This window comes from Aquarana catesbeiana, linkage group LG05 (genome assembly GCF_042186555.1).
Source record: "Aquarana catesbeiana isolate 2022-GZ linkage group LG05, ASM4218655v1, whole genome shotgun sequence".
NCBI classification, from domain to species: domain Eukaryota; kingdom Metazoa; phylum Chordata; class Amphibia; order Anura; family Ranidae; genus Aquarana; species Aquarana catesbeiana.
Window position 1 is genome coordinate 213277340 of NC_133328.1, and position 12755 is coordinate 213290094.

Consider the following 12755-nt stretch of genomic DNA (forward strand, 5'->3'; position numbering starts at 1 on the left):
CATTATGAACACATGGTACATTTTAAAATGTATAGAAAAAAAGAGCAAGAGCAAGGCACAACAATCATAGATAGATTTAACTTTTCTTTAGTTCTTCATCATGTCTTCATGTGCATTCAGCTTAATCTTTGTTCCTTGACAAAGTCTTTATTAAAGGAGATATCTCCTTGTCAAAGGTCCACTATTCACCCTAACCTTGGATAACCAGAATCCATATACCCCAGGCCTCCTGGCAAGTCTATAGTTAAGTGTTGAAAAATCATTTGTGGCACAGTACAGTATACAATCCCACAACATGGAGCCAGAACATAACACCGCACATGGTATACAGTATTTAGCCAACAGATTAATCTGCCGCTCTAGCTTGTACAAGATGATTCATGAATTGTGTTTCCTAGGGGAGACATGAAGACTTCTACATCCGTATCACAGTATAAGTCAATGTTTATGCTAGTAGTATCCTCAAACAACACATCACAGAATGACCAGTGAAATTAAATAGTTCAACCTTACTATGACCCATGTAAGGTTAACTAGCTCCATGTGTAATAGCAAAGAGGTGAAAAATAATATTTATCCCTTTCTAGCTGTCAACTGTGCGTGAAGGACTGATATATTGTTCCCTATTGATAGGTTAACATTATCCTTAAAATGTGATGATGTCTCAGGAAACATCTAACAATGTATTGGTAATTTAATGTATGGAGACTCTTTCCTTTTCATTAAGGCAGATCACAAATATTTTGTTTCACCTATGCCATATGTCTTGCTTGTACACCAATTATGTGGCATATATTTACGAAAGAATTATAGAATGTTAAGTTTGTAACAAATCAGGAGCAGATTAATCACAAGACACAGTAGGTAGCTGAGCCAAAGGGAGGTGAGGTAATACACGTCACTTCCAGGTTTATTAGTTACAGGAAGGATTGGGAAATAAATATTCCTCGATCACCTCCTGCTCTCAAAGTTACCACAGTTTACCATGGTCCTGGGGTTCCCAGTGGAACCAGTGCAGGCAACAAAGGTAGGATGGGCTGGCCCCTCTCACTTTAAAGTCGGCCATAGATAGATCAAACCTCAGCTAGTTCAGCAGGAAATGGCTGAGATTCCATTCATCTATAGGCAGGCTGGTTGTACTGAAGTCAATCCATTGATTGACTTCAGTACAACCAGCCTAAAATTTTTTTTTTAATGCGATCACTGCCAGTGGCTATAACCAAAACAAGTACAGGTGTGTTCAGCTCATCACTGCTTCTTACCGTGGTATCTATGTATCAGAAAACTCATTGAAAACTGTACATTCCGTATGTTTTTTCATCAGCAGTTTTTTAGGTAGAGCAGCAAATTGAATGTTTGCTATATCTAGCGATCTGAAACCCCTATAATGAACACAATAGCAAAATATGGAACATCAAGAATGTAAAATGTGAAACAAACATTAAAATTGCTTTACAAAAAATACAGCAAAAACTCACACGTGCACAGTGAAACTACATAAAATCCCCCTGAATCATCAATAGGTTTTGATAAAAACAAGTTCAGGGGCTTCCCACTCGTCCCTTTAATTGCCAACACATATGAATTACACAGTTTTATGGCTGATTAAATGGTGGTATGGCAGTGAGTGTCTCTAATTAGTATTGGAGCTTGTATAACTGCAGGTAATCTAGAGATTGGTTTCTAGGCTTGTATAAGCTTACGCTATTTGTTAGTCACTCTCTTAACATCAACAATGCATGTACACATTATATAAAAAGAATGAATAAATAAATGTAACCAAGCCATCTAGTTTTCTTACCTTTTGAAAAAAATCTTTGGACATTCATGTTTTCAGCAATGCTCACTCTAATAGAAACCACTGTGTCATAAGAAAGAATAAGTGTTCAATATGAATGAGTTTAATTGTTTCCTTCAGTAACAACTTATCACTATGGTTGATCTTTTCAAGTAACTTAACTGGAATATTAGAAGCTTAGATAACAGATATAACCGCAGGTTTTGTAGACTCCTTGAGAATGCTCTTTTATACCTATCCAGTTTCTGCTATCCATGTAATAAGAAAATATTGGCGTTATACCTATCACTGTTACAGAATGAATGATTCTATTGCATATTATAAACATGTATAAGTTAATTAAATATCTAATTTGAAACATATTTTGATCTGACTACAACTTATTCAACCAATTGAAAACTGGTCCATAAAACATCTACATGCTTATTATAAAAGCAATGTAGCTTTGCTGTTATCCTTATTTTTCTAAAAGGTAACCTCTAGACCTTGATAATAAAATTGTCATATAAGGAAAATTATAACAACACCCTGTCAGAGTGGATGCACTAAGGTGTAGGTGAAGTAAAAAAATGGGAGAAGGACTAAAGCTTGTTTAACACCGTGCAATTTAATAGTACAATCACTGTACAAATAAGCTTTCTATTGATGCAAGAAATAGTTTGTTTGGGCCAGCTTGGCCCCCAAAAAACTTTCAAAGTAATAGCAAAACTAGAGTTAGGCTGGCCATGCATGAATCATTTTTTATTTTTATTTTTGTTTCCCTCAGCCAGGAGGTTGAACAAAAAAAAATGTACTTGATTACTTCATTCAAGGTGGATGGGGCAATCCTCTTCGCACTATTGTATTCTGACAGTGGGGAGAGTTCCCCACCACCAGAATACACTGATCAGTGCTATCAGCTATAGTTGGGTACGTTAATTAAGCAGCAAAAATCTGACAAGGTGGTTGTACAGAAGTCAATAATTTCTTTCAGCCAGCGAATGGGTGTTTAGTAAACGGGAATCCAGGTGGCTCTACAGCCAACTGATCACTTTTACAGTAATTAGACCCCCCCCCCCCCCACTGCTGCCTATCACCAATCTTCTGGTAAACTGCCCCAACAATAAAAGCGGGAGGGAAACAAGGAACATCTGTTCCCCAATCTTCTCTGTCTGTAAAGGAGCTGGAAGCATCAAGCTATCACCATTTTCAGTTCATTCATTCTCTTGTTACTGTAGCTGGATAAGCAGCTAATCAAGCATGATATGGGCATGATAAGTTGTGGTGGAGAGCAGGGGAGACATTGGAGGGCTAATAGTCCTCTGACGTCTCCAAAAAGGGAACTTGTCACCTAGGCATTCTACCACAATGGGGCTTGTTTCCCCCTTGTGATAGCAAGAAAATGAAATAAACAAAAAACATATTAAAAATGAAACTAAACTAAAATATATAAAATACTTTTTAAATGTTAAACGCACCCCTATCACCCCACACATACATGCCAATGCAAATGTTAGTATAGGGGGTGCGTGCGTATGTAAAAAGCACTCTACACTGTTAACCTGAAAGGCTTTTAACCTCCCTGGCAGTATGATTTTGTCAGATTTTTGATGCTCAAAGCGGTACATTGTTTCGCATGGAAATTTGGCATTTTATATTGTAGGCTTGTAATTCTTAGGAATAACTCACCGAAATCTGTCCAAACAAGAGTCTAGTAGACATTCCAGGTATGATAAAGTTTGAAACACAAAATCATAAATTATAATATCATAAATAACTATAAATAATTATAACAAATAATAATATAAAATCAATAAAATGTATTCAATAATTTAATCAATTCAAAAACACTTACATTTGCTCAATTGCAGAATTGTCTCTTTCAGTGTCTGAATTTTACCACGAATCACTATCGCTCAATTCTGCAAGTGTTCTAATTTACTATCGCTGTTTTCTAGCTGGTCTAAAACCACGTTTGACATAAAGGGACACTGTTTGGTTGCCACAGACAATCTCAAGTTTCCAGGCAGAAAGAACAGTATATATAATATAAAACTGCATGCAGGGCACTGGAAAAAGCATTAGGGACAAAATGGATGTGAAATAATTTGATACAGTAATGTAATCTGTAAGATTACAGTGTACTGTATGTGTTCTGTGTTTTTTACTTTTTGAAATTCCCGCCAGCTTCATTCCTGTGCGTCGCGACGCTCGCACGGAATGGAGCCCGGCACAGTGATAGATCGAGCGGAGGACATAGTGCGCACACACAGCACGAGGACATTGCAGGATCCTGGGGACAAGGTAAGTGACTTCCCCTGGATCCTGGAATGCAATCCCGAGTGTAGCTCGGGGTACCACTTTTGGCACTGAAAATTAACCTCGAGCCACACTCGGGAATACCACTGGGAAGGTTAAAGTATCATCCATGGACAATTTTGGGTACCTTAGGTTTTCACCATTTCACAGGCATGCACAATTTTGATGCTTGACATGTTTGGCTATTTATTTACTTGATCAAACTCTAGCTTTTATATTTTCCCACAAATTAAGTATTGTATTGTGTTTGCGCTCATTAAAATTAATTTTAGTGTATTTTTCCTGAAGAGTGTTTGATAAACAGCTGTGCAAATAGTATGTGACATAAAAAATGCAACTGCAACCATGCTATTCTACAGGGTCTCTGCTTTCAGAAAATATGTAATTGTTTGGGGGTTCTAAGTCATTTTTGTAGCAAAAAATGCAGATGTGTGAATAATTTAAAAATTGCCCTGGGGCGAAGTTGTTAAAGAATGTTCACTGTGCCCAGTGAATGTCTGTCCACTTTAATCCAGTCATATCGCAAATTTCTATTTTCTAAGCTTTCTATGCAAATGGTTGGTTATTCAATGTGAACAGAGCTTCAGTGTGAAAATGTTCCACCATTTAATACATTTCAGTGAGTGTGCTTTGTGTATATGTGTGTTTCCTTCTATAGCACTACTGAATATTTTGGATATGTAATCTTCCAATTACATATTCAATACAATCCTGTCTCGTTTAAATCAGGGAAGCACAATAGAAATGGAAACAGTTTGAATGAAAAATGGACTGTCAAAATAGAGAGAACATTATGTGTACGTAAGTGAGAAATTTAGCAGAGTAAATCTGATAATGAATTTTGCAGAGACTGTATCTTGGCATAAGACAAATTAAAATTGAAAAAAAAAATAAATGAATGTTTTTTTACCCATTTTTGTTTGCCTTGAATGTGTTCTTAATGTACCTTTTTTTAGTCAAATTTGATTAGCTGGGATAACAGGAAATTTGATCCATAGATTTGGAGCCATATTGCCTTTTTATGTAAGCCACATGGGGAGAAATGACCTCTCTGCATAAAACACAGCATATACCGTTGTCAAAAGCAATTTTTGGGAAGATATATTTGGCATAAAATGTTCCTACTCACATTGTAACTATGTAAACCACCTACAAACAGTACAGTATGTTATGTGCTATTTTTCATGCAATATGGTCAAGAGTGTCCAGGTTATAATTCTATTACTTCTAAATATACCAATACCAAGTGTTTCTTTAGAAAGCATTGCTTCTAGACGTAGATTTATTTCTATCAATCCTGTTCATACACTTTACCTATAACAACAACTATAATGCAGTCTGAGACATTTTAAACATAATTAGGGACTGAATTCAGAAAGACATTTTCCTCATAATAAACGTAAACCCTACTGAGATGACAGTTACTTTGCTTTTTGCATAAGTTATTGGTTTCACTTATGTACCTTTTTTTTTGCACCTGGGTATTGCATATTTCCTCAAGCTGGTTTCAGCTATTTCCTGTCCATATTCACTTGCTCTGGAGTCAGCTGCACATCATTACCTTTATTACCGATAGTGACAACAGAGGACTATGTGATATGGACAGGGGTCCGTATCATCAGAGAGAAAGAAAGGGGTCCATATATCCACAAAGAAAAAGACAGGGATCTGTATATAGGAAGAGATGGACGGGGTCCATATCCACAGTATGTTCGCACTGTCTTGTGTAGTTTTAACCAGAGGCAGGTGGCAATGCAGGAGCACAATGAGGAAAAAGTTGTTACCCCATAAAAAAAAAATTGCCTGAACAAGGGCGTTCTTAGCAGTATTACCACATATTATTCTAATAAAATCTGTGTGTTGAAAAAGATTGGAATTGTAAATCAAGTTATTGCAAATCAGTGTTAAAGCTAATATTATGCCGCGTACACACGGTCGGACTTTTCGTCTACAAAAGTCCAACGGACGCTGACGGACTAAAGCTGGCTGGTAATCCGATCGTGTGTGGGCTTCTCCGGACTTTCAACTGACTTTTTTAGCCTCAAATCCGACGGACTTTAGATTTGAAACATGCTTCAAATCTTTACGTCGTAACTACGACGGACCCCGAAGTCCGCTCGTCTGTGTGCTAGTCCGACGGACAAAAACCCACGCTAGGGCAGCTATTGGCTACTGGCTATCAACTTCCTTATTTTAGTCCGGTGTACGTCATCACGTACGAATCCGTCGGACTTTTGTGTGATCGTATGTAGGCAAGTCCGTTCGTAAGAAAGTCTGCCGCAAGTCCGCCAAAAGTCTGCCAAAAGTCCGTCAAAAGTCTGTCGGACAGGCTGTCAGACTTTTGTAGACGAAAAGTCCGACCGTGTGTACACGGCATTAGAGTTTAGTGATTCAGGGTAGATCTCCTTTAACTCTGTATGGCTTACACAACAAAAACATGCTTACATTTTCATCACTGCATATACAGTATATCAATACTTTTATTGATTGTTCCTCTCACCATCAAACAGGTTTTTGCAATCATTTTATGCCTGAAGATTAATTAAAACTCCCAAACACTATATTTTCTGAAAGCAGACACCCTGGAGAATAAAAAAGTGGTAGTTTCATTTTTTTTTATGTCACATGATATTTGGCAGCAGTTCATCATGTGCCAATTTTCAAAAAAAAAATACACTGGTTCAACTTAACTGGTTCAATTTAACCAGTTCCCGCCTGGTCTATAGTACTTTGACGGGTGAGAGGGACTTTGATTGTTCCGGGTGGACAGCATATGACGTCCTCCTGGAACGAGCCTCACGTGCGGGCGCCATCTGTCACTGGCTGTGTCCACTGGACACAGCCGATGACTGATCAGTATACCGGCCCATTGCTTGTACTATGTGATCGCTGTGACCAATCACAGAAGATCACTTCACAATTGTAAACAATGAATGGCTTTACCCCTGTCACCCAGCTGTCATTAGTACAGTGTCAGCGTACAGCATTTTTCACTGATCACTGCATTAGCATCACTTGCGACATCAAATAGTGTCATATAGCGTCAGGGTCAGTTAACACCCCTCCCAGTCAGGGTCAGTTAGCGTTAAATTGCCTGCACACTATAGCACTCAAATTATAGGTTGCTAAACACCGCCATTACTAGTATAGTGTTTGTACAGATCAATATATTGATCACGAACAGAGCTATACAAGAGCCCCCTTAGTATAGTGTCCCCAAAAATGCAGTGTTAGCAGGATCAGCCCCGTTCGCTGTCAGTACTTGCATATAGTCCCTCTGCCCCCCCGCCCTCTAAACAAGTGCAATGTCAGTAGATCACATTGCACACAAAACCGCAGTGTTGGAAAGATCTGGGCTGATCTCTGCTAATATTAGCAGGAACATTTTATTTGTATCGGTTCAAGCAGTCCCTGACAGCCAGTTCACAGTAGGTACCTGTAAATTTAGTGGCCAAAGTATACAAAGAAAGGTACTCTAGTGAAGAGGCCTACAGGATTCTGAGCATGTTAGATGAAAGTGAGGGAGAGCCTCTCTGACAGAATTTGCCTCAGAATACGAACCTGTAGGGAGCAGCACCCTAACAGGTAGCTTGGACAATGAAGATCCCTGTTAAGATCAGGCATACCTGACCCCAGGTACCTGAAGTGCTAGGAACGCATGACTTGGCTCATATGCAGCAGGGTCCAAGTACTAGTGCCCCACCACCACAGATTTAGCAGCACCCGTACTTCCCTCAATTCACTGCCCAACCTGGAATTCAGGTGGAAACATCAAATTTAACCACCCCCATTGAATTTTTTTTTAGCTGTTTTTGACAGAAGATCTGTATGCTTAGATTTTGGGCCAAAGCAATTTAATCGAACAACAATATATCATTGCCCACCCAAATTCAACTATTACCAGACAATTCGCATGGAAACCTATCACGGTTTCCGAATATAGGACTATTTTGGGCCTAACCCTCAACACGGGCATTACAAAAAAGAATGAGTTGTGGTCATATTGGTCCACAGACCTGATTCATTATATGCCCTTGTTCTCTGCTGCGATGGCCAGGCATACTATAGATATAAGACGATAATGCGTTTCATGCATTTTAATGATAACACACTCTGTCATCCTCAGGGTGACTCTGAATAGGATCAGCTCTACAAAATTTGGCCCCCTCATTAAAGTGGAGTTCCACCCCCAAAAAAAAAAAAATTTGTAATGTTCTTAAAAAAAATAAAAAAAAAACATTTTTGAGAAAATTTTTTTTTTACTCACCTCTAAATGCCTGTTGCTAGGGGGTCCCTCGTAGTCTGCCTCCTTCGGTGCCTGGGCTCCTGGCGTCACTTCCCACGGCGCAGGAAGGGAGATCGCCTCTCCACCCTCCCTCTTGTCAATCATCTGGGACACGTGACCGGTCCCAGATGATTGCGAGGCCAGTGACGGCGTGCAGCACGGCTCGCGCATGCGCAGTGGGTGCCCGGCTGTGAAGCCACAGCCGGGCACCCACAGTTGAAATGCCGGTGCCGATGAGCAGAGGGAGGAGAGCGGGGCTTCGAGCCCCCGCATCGCTGGACCCTGGGACAGGTAAGTGTCCAATTAAAAGTCAGCAGCTGCAGTATTTGTAGCTGCTGACTTTTAATTTTTTTTTTTTAAATAGGAACCCCACTTTAAACACCTAATAAACGCACGGTGAAAAAGATTACAGTATCTCCCCAGCAAGCGTGCCAGATCTGGGGTCAAAATGTATAACCTTAGTGAGAGGGCAACAGGCTATACATGTGATTTTAGGGTTTATGAGTGAAGGGACACTGAAGTAGAGCCCTCAAACTGCCCAGACTACATGGGGAGCAGTGGCAAGATAGTATGGGACTTGGTGTCATCTTTGTTCCGCGAAGGGTACTACTTGTACGTGGACAACTTCTAGACATTTATACAATCTTGGAATTGACTCATGTGGCACTGTGCAACCTAATCGCTGGGGCTTCCCCCAACAGCTTGTAAATACCTGACTTGGAAAGGGGGAGAAAGCCTGCTTGAGAAATAATGAATGGCTCGCAGTGAGATGGAAGGACAAACTGGATGTTTTTCATCCTGTCTTCCATTCATGCAAACACGATGGTCGAAATTAGCACAGCATCTGGCATTGTTGAGAAGCCGCTCTGTGTTCAGGACTAGATTCTTAACATGGGAAGAGTGGACTTCAACAACCAAATGAAGAAACCTTATTTAGTTTCCCACAAAGTCAGACACTGGTACAAAAAGGTGTCTATTTATCTATTTCAATTGGCTGTATATAACACTTACGCAATTTACAAAGCTACAGGATGTAGTGGATCCTTCCAAAAATTTCAGGAAGAGATCATCACGGCCCTTTTGTATACAGAAGATGCTGTGGCCCAATCCCCAAATCCAGATGCAGTGAGCTGGCTGCACGAGGGGCATTTTCCTGATGTCCTATCTGGTAGCCCAATGCAATATTCCCCATGCACATGTTCCTGCAGAAATGGCTGTATTTTCAGTTGGGTGCTGAAGTGACCACCGGCTGGAACCGTAAACAGTCAAGGAGAGTAATGTCACCTGCACACCAGGATCAGCAAAAATGGGTCCAAAACTTTAATCAGTGATCACATAGTTACAACAAAAGGCGACGTAGGACTCCTTCAACAGCCATGTGACCACAAGTTTTGGACCCATTTTTGGAGATCCTGGTGTCATTACTCTCTATCTGGTACCCCATCCCAAAGGTCACCACAAAGAAGATGTTGTGTCTGTAGCGGACATGAAATAAGATGAGACACCATTTTTTTCTGTCTCTCCTGTCCTGGCCAACATGGTCTCTGCATCAAGGACTGCTTCCATTGCTACCACACGCTAGTGGAGTATTAGTATAGGGTATAGCACGCACGGTCAAGGGCACACAATTCATACACAAGGGTCTCAAAAGATGTTAGATAGTCAGGAAACTGGCTATTGCATTTTGAGAGGCCCTAAAATCACAGCCTTAAAAGTATACGGTTTTTACAAGTTACAAAAAAAAAAAGTAAAAAAACAAAAAATGAAAATGTAAAAATAAAAAAGTAAAAAAAAATAAAAAGTCACAAAAATAGTTGTTTTTTTTCTGAGCTAATGTTTTGTTGTTACTATGTTTTATTGTTAATCATTGTTGTTCGCTTTCTCATCCGTATGTTAGATTTCTCCTCCGCAGTAAGGAAGAGAAATCCTCCTTACCTCCTTCTCCTTACCTCCTCCCATAAGAACATATATGCCTAAGCATGCGGGGCCTGGGGTGGTCAGTGGGCCAATCAATCCTATATATACTCACCGGCCACATTATTAGGTACACTTTACTAGTACTGGGTTGGAACCCCTTTTGAGCTTTGTAACATGGTGCATTATCCTGCTCGAAGTAGCCATCAGAAGATAAGTAAACTTTAGTAATAAAGGGGTGGACATGGTCAGAAACAATACTCAGGTAGACCATGGCATTTAAACGATGATCAATTGGTAATAAAGGGCCCAAAGTGTGCCAAGAAAATATTCCCCACATCATTACACCACCAACCTTAACCGTTGATACAAGACAGGATGGATCCATGCTTTCATGCTGTTTACACCAAATTCCAAATCTACCATCTGAATGTCGCAGCTGAAATTGAGACCCATCAGACCAGGCAACATTTTTCCAGTTTCCTGTTCTTAGCTGACAGGAGTGGCATCCGGTGTGGTCTTCTGCTGCTGGAACCCATGTGCTTCTAAGTTTGATGTGTTGTACGTTCAGAGATGGTATTCTGCATACCTTGGTTGTAGAGTTGGGTGAACGGTTCGGTCCGAGCATCAGTTCGGGATGAACATTGGCTGTTTGCACCCCCGGAACACCCGAATTTGCAGAGTGCTGCACAGTGCCTTTTGCGCCCTGATTGAGCAAAGCTTTGCCCTACAGGGCACAGTATAAGCTGGTTGTTAAGGAGGCTGGTTGTTAAGGAGCGGGGCTGAGAAGCTGGCGGCCCCGTCCTTAACAACCGATGAGTCATCAGCTGTCAATGAGTTTCCCCGCTGACAACTGAAAAAAAAATGTCAGTTAATAAAAAGTAAAGAAAAAAAAAAAACAACGTGGGGTCCATTGGATTTTATGAGGAACCCCACGCCAAAATGAAAAAAAAAAAAACTCTGTTTCCAAAATCCATACCAGACCCTTATCTGGTATCTGGGCATGCAGCCCAGCAGGTCAGGAAAGGGGGGAGGGGGACGAGCGAGTGCCAATTATTTGCATACAAAGCCTTTAAAACGGGCACTTTTGATTTTTCCTGTTCGGCTCCCATAGACTTCAATGGGGTTCACTGTTAGGGTGAGAACATTTCCCCTGTTTGGGAGTTCTGCTGTGAACCAAACAGGGGGGTGTTCGGCCCATTTCTACTTTGTTGTAACAAGTAGTTATTTGAGTTACTGTTGCCTTTCTATCATCTCAAACCAGTCTGCCCATTATCCTATGACCTCTGACATCAACAAGGCATTTTCGTCCACACAACTGCTGGTCACTGGATATTTTTCTTTTTTGGGCCATTCTCTGTAAACCCTAGAGATGGTTGTGCGTGAAAATCCTAGTAGATCAGCAGTTTTTGAAATACTCAGACCAGCCCGTCTGGTACCAACAACCATGCCACGTTCAAAGTCACTTAAATCCCCTTTCTTCCCCAATCTCATGCTTGGTTTGAAGTTCAGGAAATGTTGTCTTCACCACATCTAGATGCCTAACTGCATTGAGTTGCAGCCATGTGATTGGCTGATTATCAATTTGTGTTACCAAGCAATTGGTGTACCTAATAAAGTGGCCAGTGAGTGTTAATTTTTCTTTTTTTATTAAAATCTGTGCCAAAAAAAAAATAAGTTGTTGTTTTATTGAGATACTTTTCTATTGTTACTGTGTTTTATTGTAATTGGGATACCACATGTGTGAGGCTTTTTGGCAGCCTAGCCACATACAGGAGTCTGAAATCCAATAATCACCTTCAGGCTTTCAAAGGGCGTTATTTCATCATTTCACTTCCTGACTACATATCACTTGGAGGCCCTGAAATGCCAGGATAGTACAAAACAGCGCCAAATTACTTATTTTTGGAAAGTAGACACTACAAGGTATATTCTAAGAAAACTGTGATAGGTAGTGAGGAAGTGACCTGAAGAAATACGCCCTTTGAAAGTTGGAAGGTGGTCATTGGATTTTGGGGGGCCTGTACGTGGCTAGGTTTCCAAAACGTCTCTCACATGTGGTATCCCCATACTCTGGAGAAGTAGCAGAATGTGATGGGGTGTAATTCCATATATACCCATGGCATACTGTTTTTATTGTTTAAAATAAAAGTAGAAAAAGTAGAAAATGTTGCACTCACAAGAGTAAGAAGATTCTCACATTTACACCAACATATATGCCTCCCCTCCCCGCCTGTGTAGCTGGATGGAATCAAGTTGTTTCTCCAAGCCTCTGAATCCCACTACAGCGTCCTGCTATGCGGTGCAGAGAGCCGGCACTGTGTCACCCATGGCCAAGAAGGGGAGTAGGTACAGATGAATCGCCTCCTATGGTGGGTGGACGGTTGCCATGACTACATGTTTCGGAGGAGACCTGAAGAAGGAGGCCGCACCTCCGAAACATGTAGTCGTGGCAACCGT